Source organism: Salmo salar, chromosome 17 (assembly GCF_965601325.2).
Source record: "Salmo salar chromosome 17, fSalSal1, whole genome shotgun sequence".
Taxonomy (NCBI): domain Eukaryota; kingdom Metazoa; phylum Chordata; class Actinopteri; order Salmoniformes; family Salmonidae; genus Salmo; species Salmo salar.
This window is the reverse complement of record NC_138307.1, coordinates 2,437,816-2,461,791: the sequence shown is the minus strand read 5'-3', so window position 1 is coordinate 2,461,791 and position 23,976 is coordinate 2,437,816. Positions and strand designations below refer to the sequence as shown.

The following is a 23,976-nucleotide window of genomic DNA, read 5'->3' as shown; positions in this document are numbered from 1 at the left end:
CCTTACCATATTGCTTTACTTTGCCAGTGCTGATAAATCGCTTTTCATTTCTGTGGTAACTTGACAAAGAACACCACGTGTCAATGTTTATGTTCCTTTACTTGTGACCTATAAAGAAAATGTGTACAGCAGTACAAACAGTGTAATACAAGAGAGCGTCTGTCACGATCCTCGTCTTCTGACGATATCGCGAAATCACTGTCGGAGAACGTGGACCAATACGCAGCAGGTTGTGTGCTCAACATCATGTTTATTAAACACGTTGACCACGGAAAAACAACAAATGCAGACAACACGACAGGAGACAGTTTCGCAGGCTATAACCTAGCAGTGCAAAAAACAACTACACACGAAACACAAAGACAAACACACCCTACTTTATAGGACTCCCAATCAAAGGCAACTCAACACACCTGCCTTCAATTGAGAGTCCAACCCCAATTAACTAGACATAGAAACACAGACATAGACCAGTGACAAACCCCATAAACATACATCAGCTAACCTCTGCCACGTCCTGACCAAACTACAATAACCAAATATACTCTATACTGGTCAGGACGTGACAGCGTCATAGCAGTGCAGCGTTCTACGAGCCTGACTCTAGGTGTTGACATCACGGGAGTGAAAGGTCATGGTCAATACCAATGCCATACAAATTCACACATGAATAGTAATACTATACTGCAGATAAGTATGCATACACATTCAAAACAACAATTTCAATACTCATGCATGTTCGTATCGCGTTTTGGTATTGGTATTGATCATGCCATTGTTTTTCAATGTTTACCATTACAGAATTGCATATCCATTATTGCACTTTATGGATATGGTTGTTTATGCTCAGATATTATAATTGTATATTTGCAATTATATTTGGAAGCGAACCCTCAACATTTGTTGTTAGCATTGTGGTTAAACCAAATGGACCATCTGGATGCAATCACACCACATGAACTCCTAATATAACTAAGGAGAGGATAGTGTGAGATGAAGACCATCCAGGAGTGCAGGAGAGTGGAGCCTGCGTGAACTCATGAGAAAATCATCCTATAAGTGTCTTATCATTAATGACGGCTTATCTGTTTCTTTAAGCATTCATGGGATAAGGCTTTATCATATCAATAAAAAATAGCTCAGCATACAGACATACTTGTGCATGTGACAAATAAACTTTGAAAATAAAACTATTTATGTTCCTCACCATATGAGCTGAAGATCAGGGTTGCCCTCTTTGCAGGCCTTGGGAACACACACACACACACACACACACACACACACACACACACACACACACACACACACACACACACACACACACACACACACACACACACACACACACACACACCGCTTTCCCTACACATGAATAGGAAATTACTTCCCACTGCGAATAACTCACATTAGCCATCCATCAAAGCCATCAAGTTTATTGTAATAAATCTATTCCCTGGGCTACATAGGGTCTTGATTAAAAGTAGTGAACTATACAGGGTATAGGGTGACCTTGAGAAGCTGAACACAACGATTGTCACGATGTGGAACCGAACGGCCTGCTCCTCAAATATCTCTTAAAATATGCAAGCTTTCGAAACAACTTTTGTACAAGGGGGTGTTAATTGTTGTCTGCTTCAAAGCGTTGCACTTCCTGACTAAGATACGGTTTCATTTCAGAGAAGGAATGAGATGATGCCAAATACAGTATAACAATCTTTGATTGTGTTCAGTTTAGTAATCATCATTTTGTAGTTGCTTGGTGTCTGTTTGCATCTTTCCAGCTTTTGTTACTTGTGTGACTCGCAACATTAGTTCATATACATTTTCTATATTATGTTATTGAAGTACTTTGGGGTAATATAACAATCATTAATTGTACTCTGTTTCAAATCATAATTTCATAGATTCCTGGTTTCTAGTTGAGTCTTTCCATCTATTCTAAATTGCATTGGCTCACAACAGTCGTTTGAATGTTCAGATCCATTTTCTACAGTGTTATTTAAAAAAAAATATATTAGATGTATATATTTGTTTTTGTTGTTGAATATCCGAAACATAAAATATACTTGCTGTGAAGCCACTCAACACCATACCAGTCATCCAACAGATTCCCATTCAGAGCGACACACAGAAGCATCCAGGGTCAATGCCCTGCTCAAGGGCACGTTGACAGATCTCCCACCAGGCCAAAAAATGTGAACCCGAACCCTCCAAGATCCCCCCCACAGTTCCCTAATAGCTGTCCCTCAACCATTCGAGACCCCTCCCACAGTCCACCCCCCAAGAAAAAAAAGAAAAAGAAAAAATACAATTAATTCCATTCCCCAATGCACCAACAACCAAGAGAATGAACTAAAGAGAAAAAAGAAAAAGACAGAAGCAAACAACAATGCAAAAACAATTTAAAACAAAGGACATCAAGGACACCTAAAATCATAACAGCAATGACAACTTTATATGTTTGTGTGCATGTCTGGCACTATTACATGTATGTGTGTGTTCTTCTATGTGTTTATTTGAATGAGAGTGTGTCTATATGCATGTGTACAAACACCTGCATGGCATCAGCCTCAGGCAAACCGGCCTTAGTTGTAAAAACACTGCCCCTCAGTGTCATTCAAACATACTTTTTATTATGTTTTATTTTGACTTTATTTTGGACTTTTATCTTTGACCACCCGCACAGCAACTCCACTCCCACTTGACTCCAATTCCACATCCCAACCCTCAGCTTCCCTCAGCCCATCCCATCTATCTCTGATGCCCACCCTCTTCAGATTTATACACAACATACATCTTTCAACTATGCTGTGCTGTTTAACGTACAATTTCAATCTATCTAATCGAATAGAATTCACAGATTGCGAGTTGAAGATAAATACTTTTGCTGAGAGTATTAGTATATTAGTAATTGACTGACCCGGTCTCTCCATATCTCCTAACTGTATTATTTGTAGGGTAAATTTTAGATCAATGTTATGCATTTTCACCCATTCCTTAGCCTGAAACCAGAAACAGGCTACCTGAGGACAATACCAAAATAAATGGTCTATTGATTCTGTATCCTAACAACAAAATCTGCAGAGCTTCGATGGTTTTATGCCCCAAATACTCAACATTTTGTTGGTGGCAAGAATTCTATGAAATAATTTTAGCTGAAAAGCACGAAGTCTTGAATCTTGCGCTGTTTTATATATCAACTCATACACCCTGTACCATGGAATCGGTACATCAAAACTCTCTTCCCATCTTTTTGCAATCTGTATAGCACAGTTGTCAACATCCTGGTCCTCAAATGAAACTGGTATACTTTCCTATTCATGCAATTTTTATTCCTCCGCAAGTTTTGATCCTTTATATAGGGCAGACAGACCAGTTCCCTACCTCCTCCCACTGCCACCTGCCTCCTCCATTTTGGGGGTAATGCTGTAATTAATTGGATTGAGCAGACCTTCCCGTACATTTCTGATAACTCCATGAAGGACATAACTCTACCATTCCAATTTACAATATAATTTAAGAACAAAATACCCTTTTAAAACATCTTTCCCATAAATACAGGTGTTTTATCAACCAGCACATTTGAGTTTAGCCATATTATTTGTTGTAAAATTTGTTCTATCTTTTCAGGGGGATGACATTGAAATTGTAGCCAGCTCTGCAGTGCTTGTTTGAAAAAGAGAGATACTTTGAAAAAAGTATAATTTTCAATTAATCGAAAATGAGACATGGCAATCTGCACAAAGGATGAGCTTTTCTTAGTAATCTACTTGAGAACCATTTAGGGTTCAAATATAACTTTTGAATAAGTGAAGATTTTAAAGACTATTTAATCATCTCAACCCACCCAATTCATATTCATTATATAGATAGGCACACATTATTTTGTCTGGTTTAGCATCTCAGATAAAGCAAAATATTTTTTGCTCATATGATTTGAAAAATGAATCATCAGGAGTAAGCAGCGCCATAAGTAAGTGAGTAAACTGAGATATGAGTAAGGAGTTAATCAGGGCAATTTTTCCATAAATAGACAGGTATTTACCTCTCCATGGTTGCAGGATCTTGTCTATTTTTACAAGTTTTCTATTGAAATTCATTGTGGAGAGCTTATTTATATATTTTGTGATATGAATACCAAGTATGTCTACTTCACCATCAGCCCATTTTATAGGTAAACTGCAGGGTAATGTAAAAGTTGTATTTTTTTAAATATCCAATATGTAATATTGTACTCTTATCATAATTAGGTTTTAGTCCAGAGAGTATCTCGATCTTCAATGAGACATTGCAGGGATCTAGCTTGCGGACTGAATATAAAACTTGAGTCATAGGCATACATCTTTGTTTTTAAGCCTTGGGTTTCTAATCCTCTAATGTTGTTATTGGATCTGATTTTAATAGCTAGCATTTCGATGGCCATAACAAATAGATATGGTGACACCGGACACTCTTGTTTAACTCCTCTTGACAATTCAAAACTCTCTGAGAAGTAGCCGTTTACTATTTTACACCTGGGGTTGCTATACATTATTTTGACCCATTTTATTGGAGAATCACCAAAATTGAAAAAATCCAGGCATTTATAAATGAAATCCAGTCTTACTTTATCAAATGCCTTTTCAAAATCCGCTATAAATACCAGGCCTGGCTTCTTAGATGTTTCATGATGTTATATTATTTCTAGTAGTTGTCGTATATTATCTCCAATGTATCGTCCATGTAAAAAACCTGTCTGATCAGGATGAACAATACCTTGTAAAACCTTTTTAATTCTGAGTACCATGCATTTCGCTAGTATTTATACATCGCAATATTGAAGTGTAAGGGGCCTCCAGTTTTTTAGATAGACTGGGTCTTTATATTTGCCATCTGGGTGTTGTTTTAATAAAGTAGAATTCAGACCTTCCTGCTGAGTACCTGACAGACTACCATTTCTATAGGAGTAGTTAAAACAATCTAACAATGGAGCTTTTAGTATATCAAAAAGGCTTGATATACCTCTACCGGTATGCCATCAAGCCCTGGGGTTCTTCCAGACTGAAAGGATTTAATAGCCTCAAAAAGTTATTCCTCTGTAATTTGGACTTCGCACTGTTCTTTCTGTACATTTGTAAAAAAATAAATTAAAAAAAAGTATATTATTTGGGAAGAATTCCTTACCATAATCTTCATTCAGTGGGAGAGGATGGGACGGAAAAGAGAACATCTGCCTAAAATAATTAGCTTCCTCTTTTAAAATATAATTCGGAGAAACATAGATGACTCTGTCTTCAGTAACGAGTTCCTGCAAATTATTTTTGTTAGCGTTCCTGTATTGGAGATTCAGGAAGACTTTTGTGCATTTTTCTCCATATTCCATCCAGTTTGCTTTATTTTTGGAATAGTTTCCATTTGATCATTCTTGAATAAGTTTTTCAAGTTCTTTTTGTTTTTCCTCAAACTTATTTTGTGTCTCTGTATAGTATCGTTTTTTTGTTGTTGCTATCAACCAGTACTATTAGTTCATGGATTTCCCTTGTTAGTCTTGTCTCTTTAGCCAGAAACTGCTTTTTTTATTATTGATGACTATTGAATTGAATGACCTCTGAAGGCACATTTAAAGGTATCCCAAAAAATAAGGGGATTTGCTGAACCTATATTATACTGGAAAAATTCTGTTATAAATTATTTTGTCTTAGTTAAAAATAAGTTCTCCAGTAAACTTTGATTCAATTTCCAATATCCCCGTCCACATGTAAAATCTGAGTCATGTGAATACCAATTAGATGATGATCCGATCACATTCTGTCTCCTATTAAATTTTTTTCAACCTTTTATGCAAGAGAAAAAGACACAAGAAAGTAGTCAAGACGACTAGCTTGATTAAGTCTCCTCCATGTATATCTCACTAGGTTGTTTTTTTTAGTCTCCAAATATCCACTATTTCTAATGTGTCCATAATATTTGTGATTTCCTTAAGGGCACGGTGATGATAGTTTGTACAGTGATTACCTTTACGGTCCATTGAGGTACTTAACACTGTGTTATAGTCTCCAACCATAATGATTTTATCATTTTTTTACAGTAAGTTCAATAAATTGGTATAAATGTTTTTGAAGAAGTATGGATCATCCTGATTTGGGCCAAATCACTTTTTCGTTCACTTTCATATACTAAAAGGTCCACCTTCCTTGTGAATCATTCCTGACTATTTGCACATTCAGATCAAAATGTTTGTTAATTAATATCATCACACTTTTTGAGTTCCTTTGTACATGACAGAAAATTATTTCACCACCCCATTTCTTTTTCCATGCAACTTCATCTAAGGATATAGAGTGAGTTTCCTGTAAACAGTATATGTTATATTCCTTTTATTTTAGCCACGTAAAGACTGATCTTCTTTTTTTATAATCTGCTAAACCATTACAATTATAACTGGCTATACTTATTTCACCCCTTACCATAACTAGATACTATTCTCAGTCTAAATTGACCATAATTAGTGCTTGTAAAGTTACTGCCATCAGAGGTATTATAACGGTCAAAATTAGACCTTTCAAATGTCCGATATTTAGAATTCAAGAAATATGTTCTAGCAATATTTGTTTTATTCCTGTGTTAAAGTTTTTTAGGATAAATGCCTTTAAGGACAGAACAACTACATACTACAAAATAGAAGGCATTGCAATACTTTTGGTGGCAATAAAGTTGATGATAATGAACTCTTTAGATGGAAGGTTCAAAGCAAAAACATATGTTGCTGATTTTGTCCAGCAAGTTTCCATGTGCATGTCTGGTGGAGCTTTTTGTGATTTAGCTGTCGGATGTAACTCATTTAAACCCATAGTGCAACTAAAGAAACCAATGATTTGTTTTTGATAGAGGGAATATCGTTTTAGATGTCGTTATAACAGGGTGTGTGTCTGTGTGCCTGACTGGCATTGCGTGCGTGTTTGAATGTCTGCCGTGCACTTGTGTGTGAGCAGTGTGCATGTGTACACTGCATGAATGTGCCTGCCCTGTATGAGTTTTCAGATTTCCCTCTCATACTAGTGTTCCTCTGAATGGGAGCACAGCGGTTCCACCTCAGCCGCCATGAACCTCCCACTCCTGCTCCCACTGTCACTCATCCGTGTCCCCTCGCTAATAAAGGTTGGATTTATCGCATCCCGCCTCCCTCGTTCCCTGCCATGCGTAGTGACCCGGTCCCTGCCGGTCACCTACATGAGCGCCGTGACATTTCTGCTAACCGGAGTGGGCTGTTGCTAATAACCCAGGTCAGGTCACACCGTGGTGAAAGCCAAACCCAACCCCATCACTGACATTTCCCCCACCTCCACATGTAATAACCTATCATGGTGTCCCGGAGGTCGTCACCTACATTATCAAACAGATAACGGACCGCTCCATTTGTGTGTTTCCCAAATGGCACCCTATTCCCTGTATGAACCCTAGTCAAAAGGCTCTTCAGACTAAATCAACTCCCCCTCGACACTTCCTGATGTTGATTATGTCACCATGATGGAGCGTGGGTGGGTAGATATAACTCGATATGATGGGGCTCATTTGGGACTGTGTCGGGTCACTAGGTAGGTCTGATAATATAAACTCCCCAGAAGCTTTCAAATGGAGTTTGAGTCCCTCTATTGCTTTTTTACTGTGAAACCTTGGTCAAAAAACATTAACCAAAGGTAATGTTAGCCACTGCCGTACAGAATCTTATGATCCACTTCCACAAAACACATTCTCTCCTGCTGAAACTCGTAGCCTAAACAATTCTTCCTGACATCAATAGTTCAGTGCCTCAATGCCAATCATCAGTTAAATGTGTTTTTGCATTAAGCTGTTAATGCATAGCAGAAAAAAAATCCATGAACAAGCAAACCTTAAGAGAGACTGATGGATCACACTGCATTAAGCCAGACGGACCATTATGGGAAAGCTTTGGATCATAAACAAATGACATAATGACAACGAGTTGGTGAGGGAAAGGGGGAGTGGGGGAAGTAGGGGCTATTCTATCTGGGTACACTAAATGCAGCCGTTAAACTGTACAATGTAGCTTCTAATAAATCAGGAGCACATCCAAGGCAGGTGTTGTGTGTACAAAACCTCTTTCATTCCCCCGCAACGAAACTCTCTCTCTCTCTAGCTCCCTCTCTTTCTCTCATTTTCTTCCCCTTTTTCTTCCGCTCTCTTTACCCTCATTATTTTCTCTACATTCCTCAATCTCCTTCCCTCTCGCTCTCCCTCCCTCCCTCCCACCTCATCCCTCTTTCTCCTGAATCCAGTGGAGCAACACGGTCATTCAGGAGGTGCTCTGTGATCTATGTTGATGACAGTGACTAGCGAGCTGTAGGCAGGACTGGAATACCCAAAAACTCAATTTGGCCTGACCTTAGGCATGTCCTGGTCTCAAACGACTGACTTCAGAACAGGTTCCATCCAGCATATTCGTCAGCCACAGCCTACTGATCTGAAGACTACAAGCCCCATGCTGTGTAGTGGATAGATTAGTCCGATCTGAACGCTAAGGCCGAGAGGTAGTATTTAATGGTGTTTAAATAGTATTGCTTTTCATTGCTGTAATGGTTCCACCATGAATAATGATGATGAAGCTAGAGAAATGATTGTGGAGTAAAGGATTTGACTTAGAATAGAAAACTAGTCATAGTAGTCATAGGGCCATGGATAGCAGTCATAGGGGTCATGGTCAATTCCTGGTCTGGTCACATGTGCTGTGTCTGAAAAAGTTACTGTCCATCCAATCCTTCCTTCCCCCACCATTGTTGCCTCAATTCCTCTCAAAGCTCATTGAAGGAGGAGGCCCGAGGGAGAGACATCGATCCTCTCCTCCAATATACTTTGAGAGGAATTGAGGAAACGATCCAGAGGAAGCAAGGTTTTGATGGCTGATATCGCTTTCTGCACAGCCATGGACACTACCCATAGGGCCTAGAGTATTTCCTGGTCATATCATGTGGTCAGGAACAACTCAAGGCCATATTCCTGATTACCCATCTTCCTGTAACATTTGTCTATGATGTGGTAACATAATAGTGCAGCCTGGTTTTCCTGTAACTTTATGTATGTTAGACATCCAAGGCCTCCTCTCTCTCCATGTCTGCTCGAAGATGACTTGAAAGCAGTGGTCTCCAGGGTATGAAAGACACAAGAAGTATTATTTTCCCCATCTCACATTTCTTCCTCTTGGCTTTCTGTGGGGAATAGCATTCAGCGAGCATCAGTAGTCCTTCAAGACATGACGTCAATCAATCCCTGTATTCAATGCCTCAGGGAACCAACTGAAGGGCTATGCCTCATTTCAAGGAGCTGTGGATAGGGGACAGATGCAGGAGAAGAAGAACTTATTCCCCCCAAACCGGCAGATATGAGACATCCTCCTTCTTCTGGTTTGGGGTGGGAGGACTCGAGGTGGACTTCACGAGACTCGAAGAGACTCTGGAGAGCGAATGCAGATAGATTTCCAGTGACAAGAAGGGAGAGAAATGTTCAAGGCTTTGGATCAGTCCAGATCAGGCCACCACCGAGAGACGGGCTGACTCAGTGAGTTGATCGAGAATCGATAGCAATGTTCTCAATTACAGAAACGCTTTAGGGCCCAAATTAGCTCTCTAACGGACCAGTGGCAGGAAGGATGGAGGGAGTGAGGGAGTGAGGGTGAGATAACAGGGTGAGAACACATATCAACACAAGGTGGTGTGTCTGTATGTTTGTGTGTGTTGTGTGTATTTGCATGTGTGTGGGCGTTCACATCTGTGGGTGTGTGTAGGATTAATCTGTTGCAGCGGTGAAGCCGGTCTAAGTCGATCAGAAGTAGGGCAGGGCCATGTTTTCTAGGGCCATGAATCGGTGACTAGGAGGTATGCCCCAAATGACATCCTATTCCCTAAGTAGTGCACTATATAGAGAATAGGGTACCATTTGGGATGCAACCTGTGTGAATCAGGCTGACTATGGTGTTTGAGGATATACTGATTTACCTGATTTAAAAAGATTTGGGTAATGGTTCAGACACCTTGAATGGCCATAAGAGGGCTGATCAAAAGCTTAAACCTAGGTGCTAGCAACACCAGGGTCATGGGTTCGAAGCCCGCTGGGGTCACAAATGTACGCACTCACTGAGTCTGCTAAATTAAATGCAATATGCTCTATTATGCTTGCTGTTATTAAGATGGAATGTTATCAATTCCTGAATGTTATGGAACTGAATGTAGGCCAACATGTGTGCACTACTCGGGTGTGCAAATGTATAGGAAATTCAATTGTAACAGCCAGAGGCTAAAAACACTTGACTGGCGGTCAAGGTCAGTTTTCATCAAACCTGAAATCAAGGGATCCATTAGTGTCACATTCCACCCTCCCTGAAACGAACAAAATTGCTGGCGTTTCTCCCACAATTTGAATCAGATTGTTATTGCATCTCATTACCAATTATAAGAAGCGTGTGATTACATGGATAATGCCCAAACTGTCCATCTGCGACACAAAAGATAGTCATCCCATTACATCCAAATAGAAGTGGAAGCTCAACCACACAATGGAACATCATACAATCATCCTGAGGGCTTTTCTTTCAATTTGAGGCAGTTTATTTGCCTATTCATGCAGCCACCAATATGCGGTCATTTGAGCAGTTTGAATGATAAACTTTCATTATTTTTGGGGATTGGCATAGGTGTGCCTGTCACTGTGTACAACATCAAGGCTTATGTATATATATATTTTGGGGAAAGGATATAGGAATAGGACTATGTAGTAATTAGATGCAAGTACTTCAAAATTGCAATAGCAATGTTGCAATTTAAATAAAACTTGAGTCAATGTCCGCGGCTCCCACATACATCTAATTAGCATAATAAAATAATCCGCATAAAAATCTGTCACTTTAAGCTAGAGATATCTGTGTTTTTGCATTGTAGGTGTCTCAATCTGCCGATGTCGCACTTCCCTTTTTGGTTCTAGGTAGAACCTTTTCACCAAAATAGGGTTATCCTATAGGGACAGGCAAATAACCCTTTTTGAAAGCCTATTTCTTACAGAATTTGACATATTTAATCAAACAAGCTAGCTACTTTCAGTCCAGACAAACATCCATCCTGGCTCTGAAGTTGTTTCCACAGCATAACGATGGGGTATAGGAACTCGGGTGATTGCTGCTCTTTTGCAAGTACCAGTCCATGGGCAACCTGAATAAACTGAAATAGGTTTACACTTTATTTATTTTCATTCTCTACTGGCTCCAGGCTCAGCGCTATAGAGTTCTTGGTTGGCAATATACCACGGAAGGCATTACAGCAATACATATGAGAGGATTGAGATGGTGTAGTAGTAGAGTGGCTCTCCCTTGTGGAAACTGTGTGGGGACTGCAGTAACAGAACAGTCAGAGCACTGTGAGTAGGTGTTCACCTGTCTGAAATATCCCATTGCACCTTGGAGAAGACGGGGATACAAGGCCCAGAGGAAGACCAGGCCCTGTAGTCTAACTATCCTTGTGATGGCTGGGGTAGGTAGACCTGATAACTGTCAGGATGTACTATTCACGGTTGTGGGTGTGTGTGTGTGTGTGTGTGTGTGTGTGTGTGTGTGTGTGTGTGTGTGTGTGTGTGTGTGTGTGTGTGTGTGTGTGTGTGTGTGTGTGTGTGTGTGCCTGCATTTGTGCATGCGTGCTTGGTGGACATGTCTGCCTGCCTGCCTCCCTGCCTGAGTGTGTGGGAGGGTTGCCAGGCTGTGGATAAGGATGCATGTCGGTATAATAGATACTAAAATTTATCTCCCATAGTGGGCTGCATAAAACAGGTCGATACACTGCAAATACCCTCCATTACGTTTGATAATGAATAGCAGCAGTCAGTAATCCAATAGATAATGCAGGTCTTCATGCTGCAAAGTAACATTCATATTCTTTACATCCATGAAATGTATGTAATTATCTATAGAAAAATGAATTGGTACTTCAGTTTGAAACTGACTTTCTGAGAATATGTTTTTTTCTGAGAATGTTTTCCTTTGTATGCAATAGTTGTGAGTGCATATAAAATAGTTAAATAAATCCTTAGGGCATATCTCATTAGTAAAACATTTAAAACATGTATTTATTTCTCTCTCTCACTTTCTCTCTCGCTCTCCCTCTCTCTCACTCCATCCCGTAGCTCCATTTTCAGTGGATACTGACATTATCAGACAGCCATCAGAGACCCATTGTCAGCTACTCAGCAGTCCACTTAAATCACTCCATGCTGAATGTTCTAACTGAGGCCTTGACTGGAGGACTTGCACTTGAGTGAATAGGGCCTGATAAATAGCATGTTGTGGTGCAGCATGAGCCATGCTATCCTCTCCACCACTTACTGAGGGTGCACATAATGTAACATACTTTATAACACAACAGGGCTTTGGAAACTTGAATGTATTGTTTTCTCACCTTGACATGGGGTTCTTGATAACAACTGCATCTGATATTTAAAGAGCAATTTAAGGCAATAAACAACTTGTCTGATAGAAAACAGCCTATGTGGCATCGGTATTAGCCTGAAACATTTATTCTGGTGTCAAAATTGACTACAAAAGGTAACTGGATAAATTTGTTCATGAAGTCAGTCTCGTCCAAAACTGAGTTGTGTTAGTTCATCATGACTTACTTGAGGGTTTGGTTTTGATTTCGACAATGCTCACGTGCCCACTAACATGGGATATATAGCTGTGGTAATTGCACTTCATCCAATCATACGGAAGAACACACAGACAGTGAGACAGACCTGCCCTTTGTTTACATAAGACAACAAGTTGCCATTTTTTTCCTTGAGAAACCCTGCACCAAACACCTTAGCTAGATGTTAAATTGCATGACTAAAACCTATTTTGAGGAAGTCATACTGACTTTGTTCCTATGGTGTCTCATGGGGGACAAACATCAGTAACTGCCACATTGAAACACACCCCAAAGATTGAAATCTTGTTTCTCTTAATGAACAACAGAGAAACACATGCGTAATTGGTGTGTTCAGTTGCTCTTTTAATGTTGAGGGTGTTAAATCTATATGCTGGAAATGAGTCGGCGTTTTATTTCAAGTATTCTGATGCATGCCCGTCCTTCCTAATGTATAGCTGGTTATTTTGTTCAAGTTCAAGAAAACTTTACATTGAACTCAAGTTGAACCAAGTTTAAATGAAGGACCATTGCTGTCACTTATTCCTAAACCCTCCAAATACAGTAAAGTTGAGTGAGGTGGTGAGTTTGGAAAAGTTGATAGCCCCGTTCATTTCCTCTGAATTACCTTTAATGTGTGTGTCTTCGACTCTGGGCCCTGGGGCCAAACAGGTCAAGAAAATGAAAACCTGTATGGCACTGGCAGACAAGGTGTTGGATGGAGAGGGAAGAGGAGATTGTGTGTGTGTCCTTGCCTGTTTGTGTGTGTGTGTGTGTGTGTGTGTGTGTGTGTGTGTGTGTGTGTGTGTGTGTGTGTGTGTGTGTGTGTGTGTGTGTGTGTGTGTGTGTGTGTGTGTGTGTGTGTGTGTGTGTGTGTGTGTTTGTGTTTGTGTGCCTGTTTGTTTGTTTATGTGTGTGTCCATACATCCGTGCATGTGCATCTGTGACTGCATTTGTGAATGTTGTACATAAAATATTCCTATTTACTACAGACTGCCTATAGACTGGTTTTGCAGCATATGGGCATTTAATACATTTCACTGTTTCATAGCTACATTACCGTTATGAATTCCTGAGCGCGTGAGGAGTAGAAATAGGCACCTTCTTCAGGCATCGCATTAAGCTGAGCCCTTCAGTGGTGTGCTGGCACCTTTTGTGTCGATCAAAATAGACTCTTAGGTTGCTGGCTGTCGGCGAACAAGAGAGCTTAATGGACTATTTAAATGACTGGAGGTTTGGTAGGAAAACACAGACAGGATAAAAATGGCTGTCATGTGGACAAGCTAAAGAAAAAAACGAATCAATATTCTCTCGAAATAGAGCATGAAGGTAAAATCCAATTACACATAATGCTTCTGAAAGTCAAAATAACACTTTGTCTTATTTCCTTGTGCTTCTCCTTTGCCACGTGTGACAGCAGGCATGACAAATGGTCCGGAGCTTTGATTTGATATAGAACAGGGGGAAAGGGAAAAGTAATGTGCGTTCTAAGAGATTGTGTTCTACTTTCTTTCCCCTAATCATGCATAAGATCTTCAAGAACAGGGGTATTCAACTCTTACCCTAACTGGTCTGGAGCCTGCTGGTTTTCTGTTCTACCTGATAATGAATTGCACCTACCTGGTGTCCCAGGTCTAAATCAGTCCCTGATAGAGGGGAACAGTGAAAATAGCAGTGGAACTGGCTTCAAGGTCCAGAGTTGAATTTGAGGGTTCCAGAAGATAGAAGTGAACTTTGAGGAAACCTAAAATCTGCTCTTATCTTCAGGATAAACATCAAATCTCATCAACTCAAGTTTAACCGTGGGCTGATTTAACCAAGTTTAGGTTTAAATTTAAAGGGTCAATCTGTAGTTCAAACGAAGCAGCCACCAAGCCACTGATTATTTAAGCACAATGATGTGGCTGGAGAAATGTAAGCTCTCTCTAATTAATAGACATAGCTATGGATGCAAGGACTGACCATCCATAAGATAAAATTATAGTTTTAACCGAGTTTTGAGGCTATACAGCGTTTCTTTACAAAGCAAATCAAATTTTATTGGTCACATACACATGGTTAGCAGATGTTAATGCGAGTGTATCGAAATGCTTGTGCTTCTAATTCCGACAATGCAGTAACAAGTAACAAGTAATCAATCAAATTCACAACAGCTACCTTATACACACATCTGCTAAATGACTTAAATGTAAATGTAAAGGTATGAATAATAATATTTACATATAAATATATGGATGAGCGATGGCCGTGCTGCATAGGCAAGATGTAGTAGATGGTATAGAATACAGTATATACATATGAGATGAGTAATGTAGGATATGTAAACATTATTAACATGCCGATATTTAAAGTGTCTAGTGATACCTTTATTAAGTTCATTTATTAAAGTGGCCAGAGATTTGAGTCTGTATGTTGGCAGCAGCCTCTCTATGTTAGTGATGGCTGTTTAACAGTCTGATGGCCTTGAGATGTTTTTCAGTCTCTCGGTCCCAGCTTTGATGCACCTGTACTGACCTCGCCTTCTGGATGATTGTGGGGTGAACAGGCAGTTGCTCAGGTGGTTGTTGTCCTTGATGATCTTTTTGGTCTTCCTGTGACATCGGGTGTTGTAGGTGTCCTGGAGGGCAGGTAGTTTGCCCCCGGTGATATGTTGTGCAGACCGCACTACCCTCTGGAGAGCCTTGCGGTTGGTTGAGGGCGGTGCAGTTGCCGTACGAGGCTTTGATACAGCCCTACAGGATTTTCTCGATTTTGCATCTGTACAATTACATTGTTTACAAACATTTGAATCCTACAGACGAAGAAACGTATATGTGACATTTTTCCAAAAAACGAGATATACATGAAAAATCATTATTGGACACTCTTTTTCTATAGTGAACCGGTTTCACAAGCTTTCCACGCGCTAATTAACAATCATTTTAAATTTAAAGATAGGCTCTCGTGGAATAACCGTTTATGTGCACCACTCAGAATGGACGGACAAGCGCACAACTTTTCTGTTGCTGATGAAAATCGCCGAAATGTGGGAAAGAAACGTAAAACAAAACTAAAAGAATGGAAAGACAGGCAAAGGAAGATCTTACGGGATGCGGGAAAACCCTATACAAATCGTAAGGGTCAAGAAAAAACTGGGAAAAGCTGTCCAAAAGAGGTATGTGGAAGAACCGTATATCAAACAATCAAGCTAGCTAGCTATAGAGTACAGTAACTAACATGTATGTTCTGGGTTGTCTAATTTGTAACTATAGAGAAAATATATTAGCTAAAGTTCGTTGGCTACTAATTTATACATTATCGTTACAAATGTTATTGCTAGATTATAGAAGAAACATAGCTAGCTACTTTTTGTCCATCCACCGGATGATTCGACATGGCTACAGTAGCTAGCTAGTTATATGTAACGTTACACTGTATCCTGCAGGGAAGAGCGTGTTCCACGACGTGCAGAAAGGATTGTGGAAAGTTGACTGATGAGCGCAAGCTGCATCTGTTCAACAGTTTCTACACTGTCCCATACGAGAAACAACAAGCACAACCAGCAAAACCATTCAAGGTGATGAGGATGCAATGTGAAGACTTCAGTCACCTCCCAGATTCTGTTCTCAAGCGACCAGCTGGACTACAGATCACTTCAGTGAGGTGGTTAAAAGTCACATGTATTGCACAGAGAATAGTTTACTAACATCCCATCAACATGCAACATGTTGTTCTAACAATAAAATATCCTAATGATTCCCTTTTTCATTCATTACAATATACATCTCTGTCACCACATTTAGCATCAACTCTAAGCAGTTAATACTTATTTACTGCTGTCACCTCAGTACAGAAGGACGTTTCTTGCCTTTAGCATGGGTTTAACGCAATTCAAAACTTAATTGCAGATCATAGTGTTAAACGCAAAGAGAATGGTTTTCTGAACGTTTTGTAATATTGACCTTAGGGACCTGCATAATGGACATGCATATTGGCACATCACATTGATCCATATTTGATATGTTCAAGTTGTACTTCTTTTGATTGAATTAATTTAATTGTATTCTATTTTTGTAGTTATTCTATGGTATGTTCACATTGAGGGCTTCACTTTAAATGAGACTAAGATTTCATGACTCAACTTAAGAAAAGTCATCGGTGCTAAAGTTGATAGACCACCTTTAAATGAACCTCCATTAAATGAATTAACTACATATTGCATTTAAGTTATTTACATGAAGGGCATCTGTACTTGAAAGTACTTAAAACATCATATCAGGTATTAAAAAAGGACATCTTACAAGTGTCATGCAAAATGTCACATATACTGTTCTTCCACATTCTAAAAATTAAAACGGCAATAAAAAAAGTATTTTTTGAAATAACAAAAAAATATCAATTGTTGTTGGAAGATATGAGTATGGTGAATTATTTGTCAACCATAAAACACCTAATGTGGTACACACAATGAATAATATAAAAATAACTGATTATCTTAAAATGGAAAAATTGTCACATATATGGTTCTTCGTCTGTAGGATTCAATTGTGTAAAGAAAGATTATATTTTGGGTTCTGATATGGTATGACAGTTTAATTAAACTCATAAGGCATTCATAAGTTATATTCTTTAAGAATCAATAGGTATATCATTGTTCATCATTAACTCCGAAAATGGATGTAGCAATCACAGATTGCCGCTTTAGGTTTAAGTTCAGAAACAAGTGTTCAACATCACGCTATCTTATTCACAATATTTTCCTGTCAAGCTTACAGTGCACTGATTAAATATCTATGGTCATATTATACATTCATATCCATAGTTAATTCAGATCTATTGAAATTCACCATGGGATGTTTTGGCATTTAATAAAACACAAAGAAATTACTTCGGCATCAGATGCCTGGACCGCAAGAATTTCATTAAATATTGCAGACATGCGAGTCCTTGGACCGGCAGGTAATCACCAGGGAGGAAGAAATATAAGGACTTTTACTTAGGCTCTTTCACTTTTCTTTACCAGAAGAAGAAAAGGGCCAGTATCTCTGCTTCAAAGAAGCTCCCCAGCTTGAGTAGATCCTGTTGCCTTTCTCTGGCAGCTGTGAGGTTAGAACACATACCAGACACATCATGTCCAGCAGCTTTCAACTCAAGCACTAGCAACATGTCATACTCACTTGCATGTAGACCTGCAGGAAACTAGATGTAACACTGACATTTTTTCTCTCTGACATGTTGTGACTTTGGCTATGGCTATTCAAGATAATTTACAGATTAATTAATGGAATAATTAATTTATCGAATTAAGTTGGTTTTCCTATCCAAATTAATCTAAGAGGCTCACCATTAAGGATTTTGCTATATAGAGACCCCTTGTAGTTATCATTAACTGTTATACCATTAATCCTATATCAACAGTCTTAATCAACAGTCAACTTACTATATTATTTTTCTGAATGGACGTTGAGCTATCAGACTTCAATGCAACAACAAATTCAACATTTTAATACTAGACCAGTCCTTCTCAAATAGTGGGGCTCGGAGCGATGCCAGGGTGTGACCCCGGGGAACATGCTTTTTTTTGCCGCAGGGAGTAGTTTTTTTTGCACCGAACAAGAGCACACAGCACAGAGCAGGAGATATGAAGTGCAGATAACAAACCCTTAAGAGACACCATGGAAAAATATTTAACAGGGATGAAAAGAAAGGCAGAGAGAGATGGAGATAATGAGACAAACGTAAATCTCCCGAAAGCTAAGACGAGGAAATATGACGAAGCGTATGTAGCGCTTGGCTTCACTGTGACTACGGTGGGAGACGAGGAAAGACCGGTATGTTTACTGTGTCTAAAAATGTTGGCAGCGGACAGCATGAAGCCAAATAAATTAAGGCGTCACTTAAAGACATTACACCCCAATCACGCTGATAAGCCGCTTGAGTTCTTTCAGCGAAAACGTGCCGAAAATTCCCAACAATCTTCCCGCTTTGTGAATGCTACTTCAGTAAACCAGCGAGCACTGTTAGCATCATATAAGGTGGCATACCAAATTGCTCAGTGCAGAAAAACCCACTCCATAGCAGAGGAGCTGATACTGCCTGCAGCATTAGACATGGTCTCTGTCATGCTGGATGACGCAAGTGCTGCAAAAATAAAAATGATCCCTCTGTCCAATGACACTGTCGCCAGACGTATAAATGACATTGCTAACGATCTTAAAGAACAGCTGGTAGATAAACTCAAAGACAAACGTTTTGCCTTACAGTTCGATGAAGCAACTGACAGCAACAAAGACTGTTTGTTTATCGCTTATGTACGTTTTGACATGACAAACTCCCTGTGTGAGGATCTACTTTTTTGTAAATATGTCAGAGACAGAGCCACAGCTGAAGAGCTATTCAAAATGCTGGACTGCTTCCTGACTGAGAATGGGCTAAAGTGGGAGAACTGCATTGGTGTTTGGAGTGATGGTGCACAGACCATGGCAGGGATGAGAAAAGGACTTTGGGCACTCATCAAGAAGGCCTCACCTAATGCTGAGTGGACACACTGTGTTATACACAGAGAAGCACTGGCATCAAGGCACCTTTCCTCTGAATTAAGTGAGGTTATGACTGACATTGTAAGTGTAGTCAATTTTATAAAGACCAGTGAAGCAAGGTGGCTGTCACGAGGAAAAGTCTTGTCCCGAGTTTTTGAGCTCAGAGAGTAGGTAAGAATGTTTTCGGAGCAGGAGCACAAGTATGACCTCGCAGAAAAATGTAGTGATGAGAACTTCCTGGCAAAACTGGCCTACCTGAGTGACATTTTGGAAAGCTAAATGAACTAAATCTACAGCTTCAAGGGAAAGATAAACACCTCCCTCAGGTCACAGACAAGATCAGCTCTTTCACTCGAAAGCTTGCAATGTGGGGCAGGCGACTTGATGAATGAAATACTGATTCATTCGAGAACCTGCATGAATTTGTTGACACTACTGACTATGATGCCACCTCAGTGATTCCATATATTAAGGAGCATATGTCATCACTGATGGGATTCTTTAAAAAGTACTTCCCTGAAAACAGTTCCCAATATGACTGGGTGAGAGATCCTTTCAATGCACCAGCTCCAACTAGTTTCAGCTCTGCAGAGGAGGACCAGTTCATTGATATGACGTCTGACTCCACATTGAGACTGAGGTTCACATCACAGACACTGAGTGAATTCTGGCTGTGTGTAGAGAGGCAGTATCCACTCTTAGGCAGAGGGCCATGGGCATTCTTCTTCCTTTTGCAACATCTTATCTTTGTGAGACTGGTTTCTCTGCGGTTGCTGCACTGAAGACCAAGTACAGGTCCCAGCTAAACATTGAGCAGGAGCTGAGAGTTGCAGTATCATGCTTCAAACCCCACTTCGAAAAGCTGTGCTCTGCAAAACGTGCTCATTGTAGCCATTAATCCTGACTTCCTCATTTTGATTTAAAAAAAATCAGCACAAATGGTTTTATTCAATTTTGTTTTATAGGTCAAAGTGTTTCATATATTGTGCTCCTGAGTTAATGTTACTGATCAATTTGAATTTATTATTATTTATTGATTATATTTTATTTTATTTTTCAGTATCAAATGGTCAAAAAATGTTTACAGTTTAAATAAGGATGGAATTTTTTTTAAATTTCAGGCAAATTGATGCACTTTAAGTCTTTTCTGTTACAGACTAAAAAACGATGTTAATAAAGTTATTCTTTGTTGTAAGTTGATCTATATTTCTTTCTTTTTTGTTTTTTTGTTTTCTTTAATGTTATTCAGGATACAATGTTATGCAGAGGTGTACTTATAACAATTTTATAGACATATTATACTATTTACAGTCGCGGTGGAGAGTTGGGGGGCGCGAAATGTTTACTTCTTCCTAGGGGGGTATAACAGAAAATAATTGAGAAGCACTGTACTAGACTAACATAGATTGAAAATGAGATAGCTAGGTGCAGTGGTCTTAATAGACACAAGATACAAATGGAATGCAGTACAATCATTGATGTGGGGAACTCAACAGATAAATTGAATAGGCTTATGTAGCCTACTCACAGGCAAATATGACAACACTTTAACAGGACTTTGGAGAATTGGAAATTCTTATTCGTGAAAACAGGAGAAGTGAAGGAGAGACTAGATTAGTAAAGTTTCACAGCCATGAAACTATAGGCTCCTTAATCAGAGTAGACCAGCCCGGTTACAGGTTAACACTTGCTGTGGACAGTGCCAGGACTGAATTGATATGTAATTCAGACTAACAGTCTTACAATAATCCATTACTGCCACCACTTTTACACAAACACAGCATAACCAGAAGGGAAATTAAATGCAATGATGTATTTACATGTATGTTAGCTGAAGGTCAGAGGGTCCTGGCATTGGAGCTTGCAGCCGAAGAAGCTTCTTCCCTCGTTGGAGCTCACATGCATAGGAGTTCGTCGTTCTCTCTCAGAAGTGGTAATGTCGACCCACGGGTCGGTAAGAGACGGCTGGTGCCTGCTCTCTCCCTCTCTCTCAGTCTCAGTCCTCAATTCCATTCAGTCCAAAGAAATGAAGTTTGTTTAGTCAGTAGGGTCCAGTGGAATGTTCGGGTCCCCTGAGGGAGAGATAAAAACTTGGAGGTTCATCATGAGTGGGCAGAGTTCGGGTTCAGCAAAGTTCCTCTCAGGAGATGGCTATCTCTGTCCGAATCGGATGGTGGAAGTCAAGATGACGTTAGTTTTCTCAAGGAGAGGGATCATTAACCGCTTACATCTAGATGTTCCGCTAGCGGAACACCTGCTCCAATATCCAATGATAGGCGTGGCGCGAATTACAAATTCCTCAAAAATACAAAAACTTCCATTTTTCAAACATATGACTATTCTACAGCATTTTAAAGACAAGACTCTCCTTTATCTAACCACACTGTCCGATTTCAAAAAGGCTTTACAGCGAAAGCAAAACATTAGATTATGTCAGCAGAGTACCCAGCCAGAAATAATCAGACACCCATTTTTCAAGCTAGCATATAATGTCACAAAAAACAAAACCACAGCTAAATGCAGCACTAACCTTTGATGATCCTCATCAGATGACACACCTAGGACATTATGTTATACAATACATGCATGTTTTGTTCAATCAAGTTCATATTTATATCAAAAACCAGCTTTTTACATTAGCATGTGACGTTCAGAACTAGCATACCCCCCGCAAACCTCCGGTGAATTTACTAAATTACTCACGATAAACGTTCACAAAAAAACATAACAATTATTTTAAGAATTATAGATACAGAACTCCTTTGTGCAATCGAGGTGTCCGATTTTAAAATAGCTTTTCGGTGAAAGCACATTTTGCAATATTCTGAGTAGATAGCCCAGCCATCACGGCTAGCTATTTAGACACCCACCAAGTTTAGCCCTGACCAAACTCCGATTTACTATTAGAAAAGTTTGATTACCTTTGGTGTTCTTCGTCAGAATGCACTCCCAGGACTGCTACTTCAATAACAAATGTTGGTTTGGTTCAAAATAATCCATAGTTATATCCAAATAGCGGCGTTTTGTTCGTGCGTTCAAGACACTATCCGAAGTGTAAATAAGGGTCACGAGCATGGCGCATTTCGTGACAAAAGATTTCTAAATATTCCATTACCGTACTTCGAAGCATGTCAACCGCTGTTTAAAATCAATTTGTATGCCATGTTTCTCGTAAAAAAGCGATAATATTCCGACCGGGAAAGCCTGTATACGTACAAAGAGAGAGAAAATAAAAGCATGGGATCCCCTCGTCCACGCGCCTAAGTCTCACAGTATTGTGACCAGCCACTATCCAAACGCGCTACTTTTTTTCTGCCAGAGCCTGCAAAGCCACGATTCAGCTTTTTGCCGCCTTCTGAGAGCCCATGGGAGCCGTAGGAAGTGTGACGTAACAGCAGAGATCCCCTGTATTGGATAGAGATAATCAAGAAGGGCAAGAAATTGTCAGACAGGGCACTTCCTGCATGGAATCTTCTCAGGTTTTGGCCTGCCAAATGAGTTCTGTTATACTCACAGACACCATTCAAACAGTTTTAGAAACTTTGGAGTGTTTTCTATCCAAAGCTAATAATTATATGCATATTCTAGTTTCTGGGCAGGAGTAATAATCAGATTAAATCGGGTACGTTTTTTATCCGGCCGTGAAAATACTGCCCCCTAGCCATAACAGGTTAAACTTCTAAGGCGTTGTTGCAACTCACAAAGATCTGATCTGACGAGTCTGAGTACAAGTCTCACTAATTATAGTGTGGGAAGGCTCAGCCAGAAAGTGTCACAAAGACTGCCCGGTCACTCCTCAGAGTTTAGCATATGGCATGCCAATATTATAATAAAACTTGAGATTTGCTTGTTAGTGTACACAATAAGTCCCTTCTGAACAGTTCACCGTTCTTAAAAGGAGATAAGCAATTAATAGATTCTAAACACGACTGAATAAGATACATACATTTTATGTTATAGTGAAATACAGGAAACATTTTCACAATGTGTATTTGGTTCATACCAATTATGTGCTAAGCCATTTATTTTGGTACATCGTTTAGAAAAGTGGTCAAATTTCCCATGTAGCGTTTGACGCCATTTCCCTCCTTAGAACGAAGAACATATTTCTCTCTTCTCCCCCTTTCTTAGAATCAGCTAATTTGACACCAGGGTGTCTGGTTGACTAGCTCTGTGTAACACATGCTTATTGTAAAAGTGTCTACATTTGACCCCCTTGACCCACCGTTGAGGTACTTAAGGGTCGTAAGAGAGAGGGGACAGGACTTAAGGCCCTTGTGATAGACCTGGTTTGTAAGATAATCAAGGACAGGATGGGGTCTATTTTTCCTCCTTCAGCACCAAAGGACATCCCTCGTGGGGTAAGAGAGGTACAACAGCCCCATGGCAAAATGTGTATAATTGCAGTGAACTTGTTGAAAAACTTAAACCTTTTCTATATGCCACATGGCAAAGTATTTTTTCTCTCTGCAGTCAAGAGCATGGCCACTAAAGGTTTTGCCAACAACGTGGGAGAGCTCTGCAACCAAATTTAGCTTAAGGCCCCCAAAAGGCTAGGGTCGGCCGTGCATGCATGGCACACAGTGCACATTAATCAACATTCCTGTAAAAGTGACGGTTTTAGCCGCACTTTCTGGACCGGAGTCCCTGGGCAGGTTTTTAAAATAACAATACAGACAGATAATGAGCACATACAGAGCAACGCATGACAAGCAACCCTTAGCATGCAGACAGAGAGAGAAATAACACAAGTAAACAAAATTACAGAACAATTACAAGCAATGTCTACATACCTCACAAGC

At 39.7% G+C, this 23,976-nt stretch overlaps 1 long non-coding RNA gene across 1 annotated transcript; it reads left to right on the top strand.

The window, feature by feature from the left end:
• Positions 1-15,586: 15,586 nt before the first annotated feature.
• LOC106575149 (uncharacterized) lies at positions 15,587-16,393 on the top strand. Its single transcript, XR_001321692.3, has 2 exons — positions 15,587-15,810; positions 16,081-16,393. It is a non-coding gene; the product is annotated as an uncharacterized LOC106575149 (long non-coding RNA).
• The last annotated feature ends 7,583 nt before the right edge of the window (positions 16,394-23,976 follow it).